The sequence below is a fragment of the Oxyura jamaicensis genome, chromosome 1 (genome assembly GCF_011077185.1).
Source record: "Oxyura jamaicensis isolate SHBP4307 breed ruddy duck chromosome 1, BPBGC_Ojam_1.0, whole genome shotgun sequence".
Taxonomy (NCBI): Eukaryota; Metazoa; Chordata; class Aves; order Anseriformes; family Anatidae; genus Oxyura; species Oxyura jamaicensis.
The window spans coordinates 91,684,789-91,709,468 of record NC_048893.1 but is presented as its reverse complement, the minus strand read 5'-3'; the positions used below and the strand labels follow the sequence as shown (position 1 = coordinate 91,709,468).

Genomic DNA, 24,680 nt, shown 5'->3' with positions numbered 1-24,680 from the left:
CTACCATCTCAACATGTGTGTTTTTAGCACCCAGACAAACCACTGCAAGTATGTCCCTCAGAAGCACTCAACAGAACACTAACCACAAACAACTTTTGTGTGTGCTCCCATAAGACTTCTGGAGCTGCTGACCTCCTATCTTCCTACAGTAAGGAAGCCCAAATTTCAATGCACCAGCTCCTTTTTCCTTGGTAAAGGTGGTACCATCTCTTCCACTCTTCCTCTTGCCCTTTAAATCACATTCCTCTCCCCAGCTAATTCTCTCCTCCAGTTAAACCCAGCCATGTGCTGTTCTTTTTGCTGGAAGAGCTGTTTTCATACTGGAGAGGTCTTGGCCATGGGACACCTGTGTTCAAGTTCCTGCCCTATCCATCTGAGAGGGCCTGGGGTTAAAACCTCTGCTCTAGGTTAAGCAGAAGCAGCATTGTAAAGTAGGAGGCATCCTGTGTCAGGCAGTGTCTGATACCACAAAACAAACGTTCTCAAATTAAAACATCCCATTAGAGTCCAGATAGAGACAATAGGGTTGACAAGAAAAATATATATGTAAAAATCAAAAGCATTTTAAACAGTTCTCCCTTCACCACAGAAAGAAATAAATTTTAAAACCTCCAGATCTTCTAAGGAGTGAGCATCGTACTCCAGTAGTAACAGAACTGCAGCATAACAGCAACAGGATGCTCACGATAGCATCCTGGCCTAGAACAGAGATGCCCTTTCTCTGACACAGGAAATTTATCAGCTTTGGAGCTTTTCCACTTAAAACAGAGAGACTTGCGTGAACACTGCTTGCCAAAACCTGCTCCATGGAGCACACAAAGGAACAGAGTGTCATGGAAACATATGAGCCACTTCCTTGCGCAAGGGCAGAGGTATTCCTTCAGCCCGGCAGTCATGCCCTGGCAGGAACCTCACCTGGCACTTATTTTTGTCAGCCAACAGGTCATAACCCTGAGGCAGCTCAGAGGAGGCTCGAGGCAGCTGTTCCCAGTAACAAAGTACAGTGAATGCAGAGGCAGGCTTCAGAAATCCCATGGAAGGTTCCTCTGATGAGCGATGAGCCGATTACAAAAGTGCTCAACTACTTCTGGGAAGTAGCAGTTCCCACAACTGGTCTATCCCAGGAAATTGCCTCATCACTAGGCAAAAAAAGTTTTGCTCCCTCTTGCTTTATCAGCCTGTGGCTTGATGAGTCTGCCTTCCTTTCCTGGCCAGATCACGACTCCACGTCAACAGGTGAGGCGGGGGTGTCTCCGTGCCAGCTTGTGCCCTGGATAAGCCAATTACCTCGCACACGCAGCGTAAATTTGAACTGCCCCAGGCAGGGAGGAAACTCATGCTGAGCTGATACCCCTCACTTCCTGGAGGAGAGGGGGGCACTGCCACAACTCGGACGAGAACAGAAAATCCCCCACGTACAGATAACGTAGGTGCCTGAGCCCAAGTCACGAATCCTGATTGCGAATCATTCCTTATATCAAAGCCGTGAGCATGCACCAGGCATAGGAGAGCACAGGTATTTTTGTCATGTTCATGTCAACTGCTTTTCCTTGGCCATTTGCACTCTCCGGCAGGCTATGAAGCCCCTGTTTGGGCACCTGGACCAGGACTGTGACATCCCATATTTGCACCGGGTAATCAAAAGTCAGGCATATTGCAACTCTGTGCTCCCATGCACAAGCTGCTGCAACAGCTTGCGCTGCAGTGCAGGTCTGCAAAGGATTCGTACAGGTGACTGCCAGCTGGGAACTTTCTAAATTTCAAATGCTCGATTCTCATTTAACGAGATTTTTTAAAAAACACCTTGATATATTTCTAACAAAGTTCAAAGAAGTATGGAAATGATATCACAAGGAAGTTTCAGAATTTAGCAGGGAGCTCTGATCCCTGGGGTTAATGATAAGAAATGCTCATGAGCCACTGTCACATCTCTGCTTTAAGCAGGAGGTACTAATGCTTCCTTATGAAAAGGCTCAAAGATTTTGTACCATAAGCACATATGTTTCCCACCCTATGTTCAATAGCCTTTGGTGAATTAGTTGGTGAATTCAGCCCACAGCAAGTGTCCCATTTGCTGAAAAAATCATCCTCGACTTCTGAAGATTATCAAATACTAAACAAATGGAAAGCTAAAGCAGCCTCAAAGGTCAGAGAGAGTAAGAGCAGCACGGTGGAGGTGAGCTACCTACCACTATGAAACCATCCCAATATTGGTACCTGCTCTTTCTATAACAACATAGTGCTCCTCAAGGAATGACTGACAGCACAGGGATGTTCACTAAGCTTTAAAGAGAGGACGGATAGAGCAGTGGGAGCTTTTGCCATTCAGTCATACACGAGCATGCAGAAGAGAAGAGGTAACAGAACTGGCTGCTTTACCTCGTCAACACATCATCCCTGTAATTACCCATGCCCTCTGCAACCTCTTACAACACCAGCTGGCCCGAGAAACATCAGCATCTCCTTAAAGCTGGAACACAGAGAGAGTCCCCGTCAACAAACGGTGTGAGCTCACCTTCACCGCACCACGGTAATCCTTCACGCGAGTGACCTGCGCTGCTCCAGTTCAGCCGTCAGTTTCCGAAAGCTGGGGCCAGGATTCGGGACTTGGTAGATGAAGACATTACTAAACCTCCTCCGGCTCAGAGCACACACTGAAGCTGCTGGAAGGCATAATAATCATAGAGAGGAAGCCAAGTCACAGATACTGTATGGAGCCTATTTGGAGGCTTGGCCTCAATTAGCATATAAATGAAGTGATACATGCAGCCGTGGCTTGCCAGAAAATGAGACAGAATAATCTCCCCAATTTGGCAGCTCTCTAGAGCATTTAGTTTGTGAATGAAGAGCCAGGCACTCTTTGAAGCCAAGCTGGGCCCACAGCTTACAGCCAATTGACTTTACATGGCAAAAACAGGTTTTGGAAAGCACTGAGGCACACCAGCACTTTTTTTTTCTGATCTTAAACTAAGTTTCTATTATAGGAGAGTGACTTTGAAGTTACTCATCACAGTTCCACGAGACCGATAGCATTTCGCTTCTTGCATGCACAAGCCCCGAGGAGCTGTGGTACCGACTTCCTGCTGCAGAGTTCTGGCCATTAACAGAGTGCTTGATTTTATTCCAAGCAAAGGAGAAGGAACTGAAAGTTCACAGGAAAAATGATATGGAGGAGATGTGACCACGTAGCTGCTGAGCTTAGACAGACAGAAAACTTACAGATCTTTATTTGGATAAAGAGCGGGGAGACAAAAATAGAAACAAAGACTTTTAAAACTAGCGCACGAGCATAGAGGGAATGAGGAGTTGTATTTATCGGTATAGCATATGCAATCCTTTTAAGGTTTTTCTATTAAGACCGAGGGAAGGCGGCTTGTATTTTTGTGCAAATGCCTTTCACATTCACTAGAGTTTGGTTTTCCTTCTTTAAATATTTTCAATTGTCAGGGGCTCAGCTCAGACGCAAAAGCGAGGAAATGTAAGCACAAAGGCATGTAGATTTTTCCAAGAGCAGTGCAGTCTTGCTTCTATAGCTACATAATCTACTTTGGGGAGGATCACATTTCTAGGAGAGAAAGCAAAACAGATTTAAACATAGGTAAAATGTAAAAGGAAATCAGTACCAGGCTAAGATGGTCTTTTCTTTCTTTCGACATTTTAAATCTACTCTGGGTTAAGTACACTGACTTGAAAAAAGAAATCCATTTCTCCATTTGCATTAGCAGCCTCAGTCAAGCCTTCTGTTTTCCATCCTGGAACGAACGTTTCTCTTCATTAAAAGTTTGGAGTTACAGAAACATCTTACAGATCTCAAGGAGGTTTTTGAATTAAAAACCTCTTCACATCCCTCAGCTGGCCTGTGGCTCCTTTATGCACCAAGTTAGTCCCTACCCCTCATTCTTAAGCTCCAGTTTAGTGTTTTGCTACGATGCTGTAGCAGCTGCAGCCTGGGACCGTGCAGGTGGCTTGTTCTCTGCAGATGCACTGGGCCGACTCCTCAGCACATGTGGGTGAGGTACTCTGCTTCTGCACTCGTGTCCAATTTGCCTTTTAGGCATCTGAACACAAAGGTTCCTGTAAAAATCCGCAGTCAGCACCTTGTCCTGGGGTTGCTTCAACAGTCAGGCAGATAAGGTCCTGTCTGCTGTTCACAGATAGGAAAGCCATGAGCTGAATAACTTTCTACCACGTGAAATAGTCAAACTGCCTCAGCAGAAAGCAGGAAAGAGTATCGTCTACTGCTTGAGCAAGAGCTGGGAATTTTAACAGCTTGGTCCAAAGAACTATGCGACATCCAACTTCATTCAGTGTGAAAAATTTTGACTGATGTCACAAGAGAAGGAAGATCGAGATATAAGCAGACATCGAAAAGCCCCCCCTTGCCCATTGCGTTAATGTTCCCCACCCCCAGGCAATCTGCTTTCCTGGTGAGGCATTTCTGGCACAGCTATTGTGCGAAGGGTGGTTTCTGAGATTGCATCCTGGAAAATATCCCATTCAAGTTTCAACAGGGGAGAAGTATTTCATTGAGGAATTAGTGTTTAACCCTCCCTAAGAACCAAGGAGCAAAGTGGTTCATCAAAAATGAATATAGCAGAATGAAATAATCCCATGACTCAGGGTTGAACCGGAGTTGTGATGCAAATCTGCTTGCATCTGTTTAAATTAAAGGGCAAAACTGCTCTAATCTTGTTGAGTCTTGCATATTCTGACAACAAGACCTGAACTGGAAGGGCAACATAATTTTCCAGTTGTCTCCACACTTTACTTTCTTGTGGTCAGCACCTAAGAGTAGCTCTGGCAAAATAAAAAGAGGACTGCTTCCCCAAATTTTTGCTTTGTAAATGCATTTCTTGTCAGCGCTTCTAGGCATAAAACATCACCTTCAAAAATCATGAACTTGTTTTGACCATGACCCATAGTTTGGAAATTACAGCTTATTATGAACTGAAGATACCAGCTTTGTCCTGAACTCACCCACAAAACATCCTGCACAAATCTTGTATCTCCCTTTCATTTTATTTTTTTATTTTTTTTTTTTTTTGCCTTCTCCTCTCTTGACCTCAAAACTCTAAAAAGCAAAGCAACAGAGGTTAATACTGCAGGAATAATGGCAATCGACGGAGCTTTGGTTTGGTTTGTGTCATCTCAGCACTTGGAGGCCCCAGCTCCCTTCACAGGTCAGGAGTGCTCCAGGGACTGGCTCTGTTCAGCCAAACCCTTCTCTGTGTCTGCAGCAAATTGGGACCAAGCAGCACAAGCATCATTTTACAGGCTTAACCTACCTGCCTCGAATGATGCAAGTAATAAGCCACAAAGGAAGGCCAGCAGGGAGCCTGGTACTCCTCATGGGCTCCATTACCAAGCACGTGGCTGATGACCTTGACCGCTGGAGATGTAGCCTGGGGACGCGCACGCCTCATTGTTGTTACGCCATGGCCGAGTGCCACCAAGCCTCTCTCATCTGACGTGATTTCCAGCCTCTGGCTCACCCCGCTCATAATTGCTTCCTCTGCTCCACAAGGGCAGGGAAGCAGCAGAGGCACGCTAGCAGGACTCACACCACCTTCCCGGGAACCTCTGCTGTGGTGTTTTTAGTGAGCCTCCCCACACCTATCACGTGTAGAAATGAGTATGGAGAAAGATCAGGAATAAGGGCTGATTTCTCCTTCAGAAGGAACAAATGCATACAACCTAAGATCTCAGATAAACTAAAAACCTTCCACGAGGTTCAGCATACAATGCAGAGACCAGCTGCAAAATAACATTTGGATTTCAGCTATAAACAGCCTGAGGTTTACAGAGGGTTTATATATCTATTTTGGTGAAGTTATTTATCCTACAGGAAAAATGCTATTTGTAAGTCACAGTGGGGAGGGGAGGAGAGGAGGAAAGGAAGTCCTTGCTTGTGTTGTTAGATGAAGCTTCACTTCTAGACTCTAAAATTAATATTTTACAAAGCCACAACTCTGGACAGTGTCCAAGGAAATCATGCTTTTTTATTATTATTTATTTTAAATAAAAGATCTTACAGCCATCAAGATACTTAAAGCTACTTTCCTGCTTTTTAAAAGCACACCCTGTTTTTAGCTTCCTGGCTGGGGGTGGGGGGAAAAAAAAGACAAAAACTACAACCCAAGGTAAATAAGAATAGCATGTGTTTTAAGGCCTGCATGAGGCAGTGAGGCAAACAGAGTAAAAAATGGAATATACACAGGCCGCCCTGGTGGAAGACTGTGAAGATTCATATTAAAAGCTGTTAAGAAAGAAAAACCTACAAAAAGCTGTAATATTTGTGCAGCCTGAATGCAAACTGCATACTTTAAATTACTGAATTTCATAACTGAATTTGCTGTGTATGGGTAAAGTAGACACTGAAACAAAAGTGGCTTTAATGGAAAACGACTTCCAAATGAAAACAAGTGATATCTGTCATCTTTATCTGCTGTAAAACAAACAAATACTAAAAACATGTTATTTCTTCACGCCATCCCATTTCATTCCTCAAAGAAGTCCAGCAGACTCTTTTGGTTTCTATAAAAACATTTCAAGTGAAAAACAGAAGATGATGGAACACTTGTTTTTTGTTCTCAGATTTCTCCCAAACACAATCATTGACAAAGCAGTCTGGAAACCTAATCATGAGTTACAGGCACCTTCACAACACCAAAACAGGAAACGTTTCCAGAAGCCCTCAAGCCTGTAGGATCCAGGGTAACCAGCACAGCTCCACTGAAAGACCTTATTCACTCCTTTCAGAGATGGCATTTGGGGCTCCAGGAGCCATAAATTTAAAGTTTTGGATTATGTCAACCATTGACTTCGTCAGTTACCTCATTTCCTCTCCCACCCATTCCACACATCTACTTTTTCTCATATTTTCAATCAGATTCAGCAGTAACACAGTAGTGAGGCAATAATAATGAAAATATATAATTTTATTTTGCTCCATAGGTCCTGAAAAGATGCTGTCACCTCAGCCAGACAAAAAGCCAACCATCTATCCACAACGGAGAATGCACATCTCAATAAGTATGTATTCCCTCTTCTGAAAGGTGTTGTGAATCACCTCACTATAAATATATATGTTGTCCTCAGGCATAATTATACCACAATTAAAACTATCAGCATGTCTTAGACTTCACCTTGGACCTTAATGAGGAATACCAAGATATATTTCTTCCTCATACCATAGAGCTTTGCATGGTAATTGTATAATTTAATTCACAGTGTGCAGATGTTCAAGTAGCACATTTTGGCTTTATGACAGCCAGTGACCGATCAATACAAGTCCTGTAGGGTTTTTGCTCCCAGATCCCAAACAGCAGGCAGGAGAGCCTCTCCACCAGAGGCAGGGATGCTCATAGGATCTCCGGCTCACAGGAGTTCTCCACTTGGTGTGTCCCCAGACTCGGCACCACAACAAGAGGCCAAAACAATTACAGAGATGCTGCATTTTGCAATGAATGCATAAAGAGCTACACTGGCCAATAAAGACTTTTCCTCGCTCTTTTCCATTACTCATTAATGTCATTTCTTTTGCACATTTAGATTCCTTTTCTTCAGAAGCTAAAGGAGTCTACAATGCATTTTCTACTTTTGAAGTGCCCATGCAGAGGTAGGCATGTAGTTTTACTGTTCAAGGAATTCAGCTCAGCTAGGGGACCGCTGAGCAAGAGTTCTAAACCCTCTGCTTTGGAAGATAACATTTTAATGTTGATTTTGTATCTTTGATTTTTGGGAATGATCTAAGAGATAAGATTTGCACCTCAAGAACTCAATATTCCTTTAACATTAGCTTACACTAAAAATGAAAATCTAATCTTGTGTCCTTTTTCTTTCCAATTCCAGATTTTATTTGCTCCCATATTAGTCATAAATGAACTATTTTATGTATTAAACAATAAATATCATATATATAGATTTATTTACCTTGCTATTTCTGTCATTAGTATTATACACCATAGTTAATAATTTAACCCTGGAGCACAGTCTGCACTTCTACTTTGTGAAATCTGATGCAAAAAAAAAATATCTTTCCTTACTCATTTCTATTGCTAATATTGAACATTAGTGTAAAAGAGCAACAAATTTATTTACAGAAATTAACAGGTATGTGGGAACTAAAAACACAAATTCAGATTAAATTCAACAAACCCTTTTAGGCCCAACACAAAAGAGCACAAAACTCAAACCAACTACTCAGTCAGTTTTTTCCTTCTCCCCTCCCTTTAAAGAATAAACTTAAATAGGTGGTTTGAAAAAATTTAAAAGAAACAAATTTATTCACCATTAACACAGTATTTTGCTTGTTCATCTTGATGGACTCTGAACGAATGTTAGTGGAGTATCAAAACAAAAGCAAATCATGCAAGTTTTTAGATTCACTTTCCAGAGGGCAAATTAATGCCTTTAACACTGCCTAGGTCGTTCAGAGTCCATTACAGTCACATTTGAGGAGGACGCAGTTCCATTTCAGTCTGACCTGCAGCAAACTTCTCCGATTTTTACTGTCTGTAAGCATGAACCTCTCGGACAACCAGTTGGACTGGCCGCTCAGGGAAGGGCGATGACCATGTAGGGACTGTGCAGCAGAGCTTTGGCCCCAGAGAAAACTCGACATGGACGGGTTGTATTCAGCTTGCAGGAGCTGACATTGCATGTGGTTTAGGTGAATGTCAAACGTTATCTTTTATCTCCGAACATGAGCTCAAAGTGTATCCTGCCGGGTCTGGAAAATTTGGTAAAGCGATAATATATGCAATCAGGGATTTATCTGATACAACTCATTTTCTAGACATGGCTCTAAGGATTGTACATGGAGAAACATCCAGATTTTTTTTGTCCTTTTGTTTTGCTAAAAGAATAGCAAGTTTTCTACTTCTCTTTGTTGTCCTTTTCAAGATTCATCAAAAAATTAGACTTCACCATTACAATTTTCGTTTAAAGTCTTTCTTTTCATTGGTTAGTACTTCTAATGCTCCACACCTGCAGTTAGGTTGTTAAAACAAATTTAGTTCATGGGTTATGATATATCCACATATCTTTTAAATGTAAGTTTCTACTTATTGTTAAATTTCAGAAAACATTTTAGTAGGATGTAACCAGTATGAAAACATGACTTGATTTTTCCACAGACTGCTCTGTGCTTTCTTCCAATTTGAAATAATGAATGAATAAATGTACATGTTAAAACTAATGTAAACCTTTTAAAAGCTTAATCTCAGGTGATTTGTCTGCAAGCTTTCAAAGTTGTGGTAACAACCTAGGCAATATTCAATTACCTTGCCTGAACAGCAGTGTAAATATGAACTAGATATTGATTTAAGAATTATTATGGAGCTGTACCAGTCTGAGTATGGAACTCAAGCCTTATCAGCGTAATATAATAGAGTCAGAATAATTTTCTTTTTCTTCACAAAACATTTTATTTTTCTGTTTAAATTTTGGCAATTAACAAAATGTATTTTAATTTGTCCTGAACATTTTTGATATCTTGGTAGGAAGCCAAAAGCCTTTTCTGTGAACATCTGGCCTTCAAGTGTCACATCTGGAAAAGCTAGCATTTTCAAGTCTTGCTACACTTCATTTTGTTTTTCATTTGTGGTAAGTAAAAAACAATCTAGATTTGCAGAAAAAGACAGCATAAAATCACCATTTAACCAAACTTCTAATTTTGATACCCATAACAAAAGCAAAGGCTAGAATTTTCTCTCAATTCAGCCAGAATAAACAAGTCATTCAAAAAGGCTGAGATTTTCTTTGTGTTGTAAGAGTTGAAAGCATTATAATGCTCCCATTACTACAGCACCCACAGTGACAGTAATGAAATTCAAAGACTGACAATTTCTATGTCAGCAGTGATGTCAACAGAATTATTCCCAGAAATTAAAATATGAAGAGTTGGATTTGAAATATTCCAGTCAATATGTTCTAAACTAACTGTGGGTTTGGACCTCTGAATCTGCATATTCAACACACAGAATAGCTCAGGAGGCTTTGGTTTTTAGGCTGCCTTGAGTACTTCCTTCTGAAAACCCAGATCTTGCGTGGTGTCTGAAAAGTGGGAAGACAACATGAGTCAATGGCTTCACAAAACTGTGCCATGCAACATCAGCCTGAGCCTAGTGTAAGGACTGTATTGAGGGTTCTTCACGATCAACATGCAGATTTAGGCCACAGTACTGTAAGTTTTAAACAACTGTTTTCATTGCCAAGGGAAGGATGGGGTAGCTGCTCTAACCTGGGGACCTGCCACAGGAGGTTACCTTCCTTGGCGGATCAGTTTCCTCATGTGCTCCCTTAGCCTTTCTTATCACATACCTATAAGCCAACTGTGACACCAATAAGCCTTTGAAGAAGGGAGAACAGAGTATTGGGAGCTATGTCACGATAAACCTTTTTGTTTCCTTCCTGAGCTGTTAGATACACATCCACCCAGCCCATGCCACAGGGGACAGAGCAAACCTGGCCCAAGAGGGCTTTTAATTCCCTGAGGGGAAGTGGCAGCATGAGGTGTCTCCAGGCTGCTGCTGGCCCTGGCAACTTATGCCATGAACAGGCCACAGAGGAGGCCTGAACCCTACATATGGGATTAGCGGGTGCTGAGAGACCCCTACCACCTGCTGCAGTGACTGCGCTGCTGCGGCATTACCCAGCACTTCTGCAATGAAGGGAACGGCCGAGTCCTTCACTGAAGCAGTGCTTCTGCTCCAAGCTGCCTGCCCAGGGAAAGCCTTTCCCTGCTTTCCCAGCCACTTAGGTGGGCAGGGTGCTCCAGGCACTCAGACGGACCATAAAAATCCCCTGCAGACATCCTGTGGATTTTCTGGCCAGCTGGCATGGAGATGCAGAGAAGGTAAGGAGGTGGAGTGAGAAGCTGTGTTAGAAATATCAGTGTTTTAAGATAACTAAAATGAAGAATTAGTTTGAAAATGAAAACCAGGTCTTGAGTAAGCTAAGAACTGTTCCTACACAAAAAAAAAAAAATCTGTCAGCAGAAATAGCCTATATATACAGATAAAAAAAAAAAAAACCACATAGAAGCTGACATTCATAGAGGTCAGGAGGTATCAGTCAAAGGTTCTGCCTTCAAACACTGGGAATCTCAATTTTTAATTGGTACCAGAGAAGCCTAAGCTAAACACCACGAGCAGACAATTCCTTGCAGTACCAGACTTAATTCAGGCATTACAGAATCCATCTTCAATCTTTTCATAGTCCTGCTTTATTACTGAAGAAAGATAATAGATTAAACACTCTCCTTCAGTCTGCTAACTCGCTGTGCTGGTCACAGGACTGTTTAAATTCACAAACCAAATAGTCTCAGAAACCCTCCTCAAATTCTACCTAATGAAGTGAAATAATCACATACCTATGCCAGATGAGTCAGCACATACACATAATCCTTTCCAAGCAGATGTAGCGGCTTGCCAAAAAGTCATGCTCTGTTTTAGGTAAACTTTACTGCTTATTACAGACAGGCACATACATAATTATCAAAACTGATGACATTGGAAAGATTGAGACAGTGATGTAATTACTTCTGGATACAAGTTACTCTACGAGGGATGGAAGATTACTTTTTTCCCCCATGCCATTACTTTCTCCTCAACCACATCATACTCCCTCTTGGAAAGGCTGCTACAGCCTATATATTCCCTTGGCCGATTTACCACCTGTGGCTGCAGCAGTATTCCAGCATGAAGCAGCAGCATTTCAAGCCATGCGTTCAATGGATCATCATAATTTGTTTTCAAAACGACCTATTAAAACAAAGCATTGCTTTACAAGAATCACATCACATGCTTAATTGCCTTCTCTGAAACAAGCCGAGGTAATTGCGAAGTATCTTGTATTGATGACTACTCAACACGTAGGTCTGAAAGGAGAAACGAGTCTGAGATGTATTCAGGATGGAAATACAGAGAGCAGCGGCTGTGTAATCAGAGCTGTTTTTCTTATATGAAAAAAAGATTACTCAACCAGTGCTGACTGTTTAAGAAGCAAAAAGAACTTCCAGGAGCAAATGAGCAATACATTCAGCCGCACATTGTTGCGCTCCAGTGGCGAGGAGTGAAGTTTTTACTACTAATTGCCTAATTATGCAATTTGCCCCTCAAGCATAGCAAACCATTTGCAAGGACGATTCAGAGATGGAGCCATTTCCCTACAGCTGAGACACAGCAGGAGATTTATTATGCTCTTGTACATCACACACTTCCACAACGTCGTGCAAAGTTGTACATACATACATCCAAGGAGGTCTCAACTAGGGTAGCGTCATTTTTTTTGCCTGATATTATAAAGCTGCATATTCCTCCTTCAGTTAGTGGACTAACAGCAACACAAGTTTTGATTTCCAAAGGTTACTAAAGGACTTACAGTTATATATCCCGTTTAGCCTGTATTTCAAACCCTAATCTTTAAAAGCCACACCAAGTTACAAAGCGAAGAGCCCAAGAACCTACACAGTTAAAACTCTTGCAAATTTTTAAGCCTGTACATTTTTGCTGTCTACTCCACTCTTAAAATATCCTTTGATGGTCATTAGATCCACGGCTTGCATGCCAGGAAGAGATGTGCAAGACAGATGTCACTCGTTTTTTGACATTTTTTCAGGGGGTCAGGAAAAGCAGAGAATATTTTGAGTTCTGGCATGAAGAGTGAGAGCTCACAGCTGAGACTCTAGGGCTAGATTTGACATCTCCAAGTCTTCCCAACTAGCCACAGAAGAGCAATGCTGCAGGACTTGACTGGTCTTAATTAGGGTTTCCCAGACAAGTTGCATGCTTCTAATATTACCAGAACATGGCCTGTGCCAATGACCGTCTCTTTCTGCTTGTGCATAAAGCACAGAGCCCAGAGATGCTGCCATTACCAGTGGCAATACTGAAGTACATTGGTTTTGGGGACCCTGCTTCCCAGGGAGTATCTAGCATCAGCAATGAAGGGTTCTGAGATGGGGGAGTGCAGGTGGAGCTCCAGCAGGAAGGCACAGGATGTGGTGCTGGCTGATAACTGGTATAAGAGCTTTTTGGAAGCACCAAGCCAGGGCTTTCCTGAGCTTCGTGCACCAGCACCATAAGAGCAACTGCAGGTGACAGAGAGTTCATTCCTTGCACTGAATCAACATAATAACAACAACAAGGAAGTAAATACCAGCAAAGCAATTGTGAGCAAAGCCTTGATTATGGCAAGGAACACTGGAGCAATACAGTAAGAGCACTCCCTGCCTGTGAACCCAAAGGCTTTTCACTTCCCATGCAAAATAATGACAGCCTGTGACAAAGGCAAACGCCTTTGGCTAGCTGCAATTTTGTCCAACAGAGTAGCATGGGAACAAAGAAGAAAGCTAAAAATAAAGAGCAACATTAAAAACAAAATAAAAGAGGAACTTAAACCCATAACTTAGTTTGTGTTCATTTACCAGATCAGAATATTAATTATTTTCAAATATTTGGAGACTGCCAAGTATGTGTAAGAGCACTTGTGGCTCCTAAAACACTAATATCAACAGAATTATTAATTTTGGAATGCCCAGTTAAGTGCATTTATTTTCTTCCCCTAATGTTCTCTGCTGAGTGTTTCAGTCATGGAGTGGGGGATAGAAATAGCAGCACCAGGATTACTAAACCAAGTCCAGAGAAAGAATAGCAAATAATCCAAAAACATATTAAGCAAACTATGCATACCAGATAGAAATGACTAATGCCACGTGCATCTGGAGGAAATGAGAGTTAATTTGAAATAATGAGCTAACCAAGCAGGGCCAACTTCACAGTCAGTATTTGCGGTGGCCAGCACTCGCAGCAGTCAGAAGATATGTCCATATTTGTGTGCTCGATTTTTCGGCTGTCGCTGCAGCCCTGCATAATTAATCCTATCACATCCCCACTCCTGCAGACACATTGCCTAATATGTAATACAAATTGCTGCATTTCTTCTGGTCTCTTCCCCATCCAAACCACAGATATCTCCTTCATGCAGCGTATTATTAAAACTTCTACGAAGGCAAAAGTTAATAACTAGTTTCTCCACGGGAAAACATTTTGTGCCACAAAGGGATTTATTATCTGAAGTCAGACAGGCTGCAAAGTTTGCTGATGAGAAACAAGCCCTCTGCCACATTCACTGTTTTGACAACTGTTAAATGCAAGCAATGACACACTTGAAATACCTAGACTGAAACAAGATAAGATGAATACTTCACATTAGAAGATTTCTTGTACTAATAGCTATTTTTTGTTGTTGTTCGCATGTATTAGTGACAATAGCAGCACAGCATTTGATATAGATTAAAGTTGAATTGGAGTTTTAACCTTTAACTTGAGTCAGGCATGATTCATAGCTCAAACAATGTCATTCCTATTTGTACCTGCTTACTTCATAATAAATAATGGACCCCTTAAATAATGCCTAACCAGAATGGGATCCAAAGCCTTGTGGTTACATGCTGTCAGTGCAAACCTAGGACAGGGCATGGACAAAAAAAACTGTCAGTGCTGAATGAGGGGGGCTCAGCAAGCACACCACAGAGCTCCAGCCAAATTTACAGCAGGACAAACACATGAGTCTGTGCTCAGCAACAGGGGCATCTCTCAGGGCATCCAGCCTGAAGCGACCCCCATTTTCCTCCACAGCTCTTTCTTTTTGGACAGAAACACCACTGGACTGGGCCAAGGGCGTAAGCTGAAGGCTCAAAGCCCACTTCAGCTTGTGCATGGAAACCCCTGTGCTCAGCAGCACAACTCACCCAACCTAATGACAGCTCTCCAGCACCCCTCCAGATGTTCCTCAAAGAAGAAGCAGACTGGGAAAGAAGCTCCAGAACATCTCAGTGCACAGACTCATCATACAACCCTTGAAAATATATTAATGCCCTAGGAACGTAATAGAAAAGGATGATACACAACCAGAATGGAACCTCTTTGTATGTAGCTTGCCAATAATTTACACAATGGCTTGTGCAAGGTGAATAGTGAAGAGAGGAAAAATACACTTGTTTTTAAAGGCCAGGAGCAAGTCTTTGAGAAAGAATAATACTAATGGTAAGCATCTATTTTAACATATTGGACAGCATTTTATAGATGAGTGGAGAACACCATTCCATCCTCAGACAGATGTATGACATAACAGCAGTCCACCAGACTAAAGCTGAGATTTACCTTTTTTTTCTTTTTTTTTTTTTTTTTTCTCCTCTGTATAGATTTCTTTAAATCTAGCTTCCAGGCTTAGCTGGCCAAATGGGCTTATTTCCTTGATACTGACCTCTGATATCTCCTGAATATAATTACATGTTCAAGCCCAAGCAGTTGCAAGCAGAGTCAAGTGCTTGCAAACAGTCAGTTACAGCAAACAGAGCTGTGAATGTCTGTGCTTATGCGATTTGTCTCCTCTCTAAAGGCGATGGTAGGATGCCAGTACACTAAGATGAAAACACACCGTTAAAACCAAAACATTTCACTCAGCCACTTCCAGAGCCAGACAGCAATTCTTCTCAGTGTAGAGAGCCACCATAACTGGTTAGATAACCATGGAAACGGTCTAGAAAGCAAATGCAAGTGAAGAAGCAACAGTAAATTTCCACTTTGTGTTTCAATGACAAGAACCACTAGTTTTAAGCTGTTCCAGTGTACACGCTTTAACTTGAAAGGCACACAGTTTGGTGAATACCATGGCTTCTGTGTGAAGCTAACAGTGCAAATGGCAGCACAGGCTCAAAAGAAAGGTTATCTGACTGCAGAGTGAATTTCTGTGCCTCCTACCATGAAAAATACCAATGTCAGAGCAACAGCAATGCATGCCGGATTTTCTACTGATTGCCACTAGAAACCTTTAGGGGCACACCTATAGCTTAAACAAAGATCTGTACAGAGCCTGGCACTGCCTAAATGTTCATTTCCAAGCAGCTTTTTTCCCCGTTCCCCCAAGAACTGGTCACCAGTTTGTGGGGAAAGACCAGGATGTCACTCATTTGTCTCCCATTGCAGCTCTCGTCCATACCTAAGACCCACATGAAACTTCTCCTGACAAAATTTTAAAGCTTTTATTTGATCATACTAAAATTGCAGCTTTTAAGTGACGGAACTACTTCACCCCTGCTTCACAGAGACATACAGAAGCAGCTCCCAGGCTTGGTGCCTGTTGCTCCCTCCCTCACACAAGTCAGATCATTGAGCCTTTCCTCACAGCCCCCTAATTCAAACACTGGACAAGGGCAATCACATTTCATGCTTCATGGCTTAAAATGATCACCACATGGATTAGGAAAGAAACTTGGTCTCTTCACTGCATATACAGCTACCACACCATCTCACAGATGGGTTTTTGGGGTTTCTTTGCTGCAGTCTCAAGAACTGGGTAGCTGCCATGGCTGGAAACGTGGATGCAGGATGCACCCATCTACCCCTTGCTGCTTGCTTCACTTGTTCCCTATTTTTAAAACCGGTCACATCACATGAAGACAGTGTTGTTGCTCTGAGCTGAGCATAATTTTGCAGGTATTTAATGCATTGCACATTCATAATTGCATCTTGCTAGGAAATTCCCTTGCTGTACTGGTTAGAGTGCACCAGAGGAGTGGCTTCGATCACCCACAGAGCTACTCTCCTGCACGCAGCGTTTGAGGCAGCTTTACTATTTCAGATTAAGATTTAACGCAGTCCCCATTAAGACCTTCAGCCCCATGATTTTTTCTTTTCTAAACACAAATTTTGCACTAGAAGTAGTATTTAGGGAAATCCCAAATTCTATTTTACAAAAATTCCACTGAGTGCCCTCTGCAGTGTGCCTGCCTGGATGGACATCCTCAGCAGCTCTGAGAGCAGCACGGGCTGGAACACGTGGGGACCTCAACAAATCCCACAGTTTTGATGGGGAGTGTAACTACTGATTTTCTTTTTTTCTTTTTTTTGTTTTGTTTTGTTTTTTTTTTTTGATGAGGAGTGTAACTACTGATTTCAAGGCCTGGGTCACCCTTCAGGAGGTGCCATACCCTCAGCTGCTGCCAGGCTGCAGCAGGAACAGCAGCAAAGCGCTTGGAAACACAGCCGATATGAATAATCAGGCAGGGCTTCTCGCCGCCAGCCCCGAGAGCGGGATTTGGCAGGCACATTCCTCAGAGGCATGAAGCAGAGCAGAGAAATGGAAGAGGAAGAGGGCTTTTGGCCCACTTCAAGCAGCTGCATGTTCTTTAGCTCTTGGAAGGGAGTCACTTCTCGTGCCCTGCATCCTCAGCCCCGCTATCTCACCCTCTCCACTGCAGTTACTGTTCATTTCCTCTCACATCACACCCTCCAGTGCCATCTCCCCTTTTCCTTGTACCCTGGCTCCTTCAGCCCCCAGGTTTTTCCTCCCTTCAGGAGGGCTGCACGTGTATTTCACACAACAGGCACCATCTCCAGGAGGCTGCGTGCTGCCTGCACCGGGAAGGGCCGTCTGTCTGCCACGTAACTCCTTCCATGTAATCGATTTCCATGCCAACATTTCTGGGCCACGGCAAGCCCTCCTGCTCTGAGGAGCCTTTCATAACCAAATGACTTCAGATCGCTCTGCTCTGAATAATCTGTTCTGACAATGGGCATTGCTTATGCTTGAAGCTCCAGTCGAGACTGGAGGCCCACTGCTGCCAGAAAAACAGGCAGGTAAACACGGCCTGAAATAACTTGCTCTGTAATTTATGTCAACTAGCATCTAGAGCAGAGCAAAGGTGTCCAGGTACAGGAATTGGAAGCACAGGGCTGGAGAAAGGCTGAAGAAAACACTGCTCAAAACAATGCATCACCACAGATTAAGGTGCCCCCCCCATTTGACTGGGGACCAAATGGGACCTCACAAACTGACACCACACTATCCTACCCTGCTGTTGTAAAGAAACAGTCAAAATAGTTCCCTTAATAGAGTACAGACAGAAAACAGGTGTGTCAAAACACCTTCAGCTGGCATGGGTTTGCCAAGGGGAAGTGGCAGTGACAAATGCCTCCTGTCATCTCTTAGAAGATGCAGCCAGTTTTTGCCCTCCTTTCCAAAACCTGATCCCCTAACGTGACCCAAGCTGTCCCTAAAGCAAATCAGGGTAGCCATCACTCAGCCTTACCCCCACTGCAAAGAACAGGCTCAAGAGGACAAGAGAGGTTTGACTTGCTTCGAGGTGTAACAAAAGCTCTTTTCCCCAGCCTGAAGGCTGTTAGGTGAATACAGAAACACAGTACAGCTTAATTTGGAAAACATCAGCTGGTACTGCTGATGATCAACATGGTCTGCACACGTTCAGTTTCATCCCCCATTCATTTCCAAGGCGATCCAACAGCATGATGAAGCCAGAGACCTGAGAAGCCTGGACCTAAAACGAGTATTGTGCACACATGAAAAACCCAGCTCCTCCATCTCAGAGAAGCTTGAAGTCTGGGTTTCTACAACTGCTAAATTAAATCCTTTTGCAGCACAACTCTGTTTTACGGCTCACAGGTGCATTGTTTTCTTCTGCACTCACTGTATTGGGGAAACAGTTCCTTGTTGAGCCTGGTAGCACTGCTGCTCATTAACACTGGTCAGGGCATCTTCCACTTGGAAGACCAAAGCAGGCTTGGCCATGGTTCACATGTAAAACATGGATTTCTGCCTTCAAAATGTGCTAGACCTGGCAGTCAAGAGAGGCCCCTCATCATAGTGAGAAGTTCTAGAATGCTGCAATTGCTTTCAGATAGGTTTAAAGCCTGCCTCGTGCAACTCACTGTCATTTTTTCCTTTATAAACCATAGTATTTCATAAATCTTACTATTTTTCTCAGGCTAAAATTTAACGCCACTACATATTACTCCATAAAATAATACGGCCAGCACACCACTTCCCCAGTATAGGAAATGATCCGTAAAGCTGTAACTTGGTCTTTATGAGGATCTTTTAAGAGAGCACAGCTTCTCCACAGTGAAAACTGTCAGCAAGAAAACTGCCATTTCCATTATAGTGTTGCTTTAGCAGGATTTCCTGCCACAGCAGAATATTCCTTTATTATTTTTTTTTGGCCATCATCATGCATATGCAAGCTCAGCTTGCCAAAGAACAGGCTTCAAGCTATTTCACAGCTCAGCCACCGTGGCGTGGGATGCTCATTTCCCTCTTGTTGAGCACTGTCCCAGCACTGGCATATCCCAGCCTCACACAGGGTAGGACACTTTTGAGGCTACGGGGTGCTTTGAAGCAGGTTTCTTCCTCTTCCTCATGTCTGACCTTTCCCAAGCAGGGAAGTACAAACACCAGCCTCATCAGCCAACACTAAGCCCGCACCACACAAACCACCACAAGAATTATTTTCCACTCCTTACAAACATTTGCCCTCCCACTGGAAGTCTCCAGCCATGCATAGCACCTGAAAGCAAACACGTCTGATCCCCATGGCAAACTGAAATGAGTGCTCTGGGACCAAGCACCGCAGGGATCTCCTTGAGAGCTTTTGGAGACAGGAAGGACTTCTGAACTGCACCTCTCCTGCACTGGTGCAACAAGCTCCTCCACCAGCTAGCACTGGGAAACCCGTGCCAGGCAAAGCCTGCAGAAGTGCGTTAACACTCAACGCCTGTGAAACGCAACATGGTCAAAGGTGTATTGTCTTCCCCCCCCCCCCCCATCTTCTTCCTTTCCATTTCCACTCTTTCACAGGATTTTTCAAGACAGACGCAGCTTTACACCTAGCCTCTTCACTAGAAGATGGGACACGTAACTAGCAATGAGATTCATTAACTTTATGTTTAAATAAAGACTCTTTCTGGAGACACAGACAGGTGTGTCTAATTGTAGACAGCCAGCAGTGGGCAGTCCAGCAGGCTCTCTGCAATTTAGTAACCACTGCATGCCCAGATGGAACAATCCCCAAAGTGGGGATTTACACTTCATGACTTCATATTTGTTGCTAGAGGCACAATTTCCCCCCCTCCCACATCACCGATCACAGCTCAGACAACTGGGCCACCGTAGCTCACAGTATGTGAGGTATGTAATACTTCTGGCCTGGCATGGAGGGGACGTGATGGCAATTGCCACCATAAGGGCCACAGCCCACCATCGCCTTACATCTCCATTCTCAAACCCAAGAAGGTTCTGCCCTGCACATCCCTCTGTGACCATGCCACCAGCTACAACTTCCCACTCTGAGTACTTTCTGTACGTATGCTGGAAGAGAAGGGCATGGGCTTTGTCCCGAGGCCGAAATAACTGGCTTCCTCTCTCCCCACCCCTCAGTAGGGTGACAAGATGGTGGCAACTGCATGGAGCCATCAGCCCTGGGCACAAGGGAGGTAGGGAAGGATCGTGATGGCCTCTGACTACACAGATGCAGCTAACACAGCTAGTTGCTTCAGAATTCTTTCTTTATATTTGTCTTTTATTGTTTCTTTTAAGATCTTCTCCCCCCATCCTATAGCTTCTTTCTGCTTGCTTTTACAAAGCTCTACAGCATCTCTCTAACATATCAAATACCTCCTGCACTCCTCTCTTACAGAGACTCCTTAGTTATGCCGGAAGGAGCTCTCAAGGCAGCAGGGGCTCACAAAGCCTGCTGGAGGGGACACCACACTCCCAAGGCAGCTTTTCCTGCAGCAGCATTCGCAAGGGTTCCTCCTGCCTGAATTCTCTGGCACCTACAAGGATCACAGTCACCTCTGAGCTCTCTCTGGGGGACAGCAATGCCTCTTCCACCCTGCTATTGGCTGTTTGCTTTCACAAGCCACAGCAGAACTTCATTTTGTTGAGTACCTTTCTCCCTTTATCATGCTTAACTGAAGTTGGACAACAGGTGCAAAAAGACCCCATTAGCAGGTCTGATCAAACAGCCTGCTTCCTTAGGAAATCATGTTATTTTTCACTTGGATTAACCCCCTTTATGCTGCTGGCTTACCTTTTTAATTTCACTGTCATTGGTCTTTTCCATACAGCCTTTCTTATTTCTGGGTAGACTGTAGGAATCTGTTTGATTTACATCAGTCTATAATGCCAAAGCGTGTTTGAAAATAAGTACTAAAACATTTCCTTTTATATTGAGTTTATAATCCCTCCTTCCCATTTTGAAGTTAAACCTAGATTTCAGCTGTAAGCAGCTCTAAGCCATGTTTACAGAAGGCTGGTACACACAAAATATGCAACATTGGCTGCAACTGGCTACAGACTGGTGCCAGTTCAGAATTTTTATGCAGGACAAGAATAGGCGGAGGGAAATAGCTCTCCAGCCCCAGCGAGGAATATGCCCTTTCCCAGGCCCTGTGTTTTGCTTACCACTCAGCCCATAATCACTTTCCAGCTGCTGGGGAGGGGGCCTCTGACAACTCCTTCTGAAGCAGGATGCTCAGGGCAGGAATTTCTCCTTTCCACTCCCTACTTGCTCACTCGCTCTTCGTTTCCCATCAGAAACATACTTTTGAATCGTTTCATCTCATGTGGTTTTCCACCCAGTCCTGGTATCCTCACAGACCGCTATGGCATAAGAGAGCAGCATCCTGGTTATCCTGCCTCTGCTTCAGAGGAGAATGGGCATATCCAGTAGGCAAAGAGGTGTCTTAAGGTGATGATGTGTATTTATGTTCACTGATGGTGCAGGAAGTTACTCAGGAAAGCCCTGTTCACAGTCATCCCTCCTCCCCAGCAACACCTCCAGCAGATGCTTGCATTGTTCCCCTGAGGTTCAGCTCTGGAAAAGACTCTCCATTAGGGATGCTGCTCCCTCCACTTCCAGGAGCATGATGTGCACAAAGCCTGAAACAACAGCTGTACCCAGCATGAGCCATGCCATTAGGTATGTACGCAGGTGCCTTGTAGTGATAATAATAATTTAGCTATCAACCTGATAAAAATGCCCTTTTTTCATAGAAGAGGAGAAGAGGCAGTCACAGTCCCGCAGGGTCTCCTGTGGGTGGCATTTCAGTGAGGCAGCACTGACAGCCACCTCCTTCCTTCCTGCTCTCTTTTGTGCTCACATCAGTCAGGCTTAAGAGATGTAAGCTGATGGGTACACCAGCTATCTGCACCAGACGAGATGCCCAGGACATACAAACATCAGTGCAGTCATGCGGTACTGACAGAGAGCCACCTGCGCCCACCTCTTTTGGATTACCAACGTGGACAGGGGGGTTTGAGCCTGCACACCTTGCCCACATTTCACATTTTTCCTTCCTGGGAAGCAAAGCTGTGGTGCACTGGGTGACCCCAGGCTGTTCACGTCTCTCTTCCTTGCCACATTCATTGGTAAACTCTCGGCTTAACACTGCAACTAGAAAAGGGAATGCTAACTGAGATTTAGAAGTTAGCCTAAATGAAAATTAAAAGACTAGCATGCTGAAGGCTATTTAGCAGTTAGGTCAATATTGGATTAAATGCTTTACTGTAGGTAAGTCAGCCAAGAATCTGTTTCTGTTCTTGGAAAACATTACATTTAAAAATAATTCAATCTTCACAAGAAAGGCTGAAAAGCTCCCAATTTTAAGTTAAGAGCATTAAAACATCTCCCTTAGAAGCAAACTGCTGATTTCAATAATGGGAAACGTTGTCTCAAAAATTTTTTTTCAAATGCATCTTAAAATATCAAATTCAGATTGGTTTAAACATACTCTCCAACAAGTGAATAAACACCCTCCCAAAACATGATGGATTTAGTGGAATGTTTTATTTCGAAATGATCTATTCTAATTTTTTTCAGCTAAAGTCAAGTAGAGGAAATTAACGTCTCTGAATTTTGCCAAATAATTATTTTTCCCCAAGGGTCGCAGTTTCACAGCAAGTACTTGAATTTTGGTAAATTTTCATCATAACTTTCCCAAGCATCTCTAGCAACAGCACCAGAAAATCCTTCCACTTGGGGGAGGGGGCTGCAGGTGGGCCTTTTCCTCAGCCGCAACTTGCACCTCACACAGAGGGTATGGGTTCTTGCAGGGAGTGCTGTGATTTTCATCTTCAGCTGTCTGCACTCTCAGGGCAGATGGCTATTGTGCTTGCATCAGTACAGCCACCATCTGATAGCCCAAATTCCCCATTGTTTCCAAAGGAAAAGCATGCTTCCCTTCTTTCTTCTTGTTTCCTGGAAAAGAAATCCCTAATTCAAGAGTCAACATTTATCCACGGAGCTGTTTCACAACAACTATTCTGCTTGGAATTCATATTCTACCTTACCACTGCATGATATTTTTATAATTATTTTTTAGTGGTGGGCAGGGCCCCATGTTCCCTCAGTCTACTTCTCATCCCACAGGGCTCCCCTGTGATGGCAGCAGTTCGACGTGACCTTCTGCTCCTCTTGGTCCTGCTCTCAGCTAGGACTCTCGGAAGAGCAGACCTCAGGTCCAAGCTCAGATGTTCCCCTTGAGTGCCACGCTTGGGCTGATGTGGCCGTCACCTGCCAAGGCACGTTGTCTCCGCTCACCTCGGGGAGATGGAGCTGTGCCCAGCTTCCCAAAGAGGAAGCCGGAAGGGTAAGAGAGGTTATTAACAATGACTGCCTTATAATTAGCAGCAGTGCAATTTCCCACACAAAACACTGTCTTTGAGGGCACTACGCGGCTCCTGACGAACTTCTGTGCCTAGCTTTGATGCGCTGTGCTTATTAATGTCGTACAACAGGCAGTAGAGCAGCCTCAGTGTTATAGGGAGCACTGACAACACGTCATTCAGTGACTTCAGGCTCTGCACAGACACTTAAAGCCTCCCACCCATGAAGCAACATGCCAAAGGCAGCTTCTCAGCGCAGGTCAGACGCTCATCGAGAGCCACATTCCACCCCACAGACATTCAGGTCGACCCTAATTCCCTTATCAGAGGCCACGAGGGCCCTCCGGTCCGCCCGTGCCTCCTCCAGGTGGACGGGAGGTGGGAGTGGGTTTGTGGCTATGCGCCAGGCATGCCAGGCATGCATCCCAGCCTCGTCCCAGCCTACCTCGGTACGTGGGCACCACCGTTGGCACGGAGGAAGGAAGCCTTGCCAATGGTCTCCACGCACTGAGAACGTGGGCAGTGCTCGGAGACAAAACAGAAGCAGCATGCACAGCGATAACATGAGTGTTACAGCAATCTGGTAGCTCTGCTAATGAAGCTTGCTAAAAAGCCCACGTGGGGTGAAGAAGCAGCTCTGTTTCTGTGGCATGTTTTGTCCAGATCTTTGCTCTGTGAAGCACTATAACCCTGCAGCATCACCGCCTCTGTATGGATACAAAGTCTTTCGACAGTCTCAGACTGCATGAGAAGATGCAGCTGACCAAAACCCTTTAGCTTGTCTTCAGGTTTGATGCAGAAGAAATAGTCACAGGCAGTGGTCTTGGGTATTGGGTATAGAGAGCAAAACAAGCCACCGTTTTGAGGGAACTTGGATCACGTTCAGCTCTCAGTCCTCCACTCAAGCATTCTCAGCCGCCTCTGGGCCTCAGTCTGGAGGCAGGCTCCTGAGCAGATCACACATCCCAAGTTAAAACTGTCACAGGGCCAAAGGAATTCAGTCCTCGGCAGTCACCTTCTACTAATATCGGCACATCCTCATACAATGGCAGTGTAAAAGCAGCACCAGCTGTGATGACAAGTTACAGCACAACTTCCGGGAAAAAAAGAAAAAAGAAAAAAGAAAAAAGAAAAAAAAAAAGAAAAGAAAAGAGAAAAGAGAAAAGAGAAGAGAGAAGAGAGAAGAGAGAAGAGAGAAGAGAGAAGAGAGA

General features: G+C 43.8%; 1 protein-coding gene and 2 long non-coding RNA genes across 4 annotated transcripts in view; 2 read left to right on the top strand and 1 right to left on the bottom strand.

The window, feature by feature from the left end:
• Positions 1–24,680, bottom strand: part of PHLDB2 (pleckstrin homology like domain family B member 2) — a 110,710-nt gene that overhangs the window by 77,577 nt on the left and 8,453 nt on the right. Inside the window, exons 1-2 of one of the 2 annotated variants that reach the window (XM_035315140.1) lie at positions 8,486–8,586; positions 2,516–2,663 (exon numbers count right to left, since the gene is read on the bottom strand). The gene's annotated coding sequence lies outside the window, so the exon portion shown is untranslated. Of the gene's footprint in view, positions 1–2,515; positions 2,664–8,485; positions 8,587–24,680 lie in introns of those variants that run through there. The other variant, XM_035315139.1, reaches the window with a different exon arrangement.
• Positions 8,572–9,748, top strand: LOC118160445. The gene is made up of 2 exons (XR_004747501.1): positions 8,572–8,671; positions 9,504–9,748. It is a non-coding gene; the product is annotated as an uncharacterized LOC118160445 (long non-coding RNA).
• LOC118160444 overlaps positions 14,681–24,680 on the top strand; it is a 21,971-nt gene continuing 11,971 nt past the window's right edge. Inside the window, exon 1 of the long non-coding RNA XR_004747500.1 lies at positions 14,681–14,839. This is a non-coding gene — a long non-coding RNA (uncharacterized LOC118160444). The remainder of the gene's footprint in view (positions 14,840–24,680) is intronic.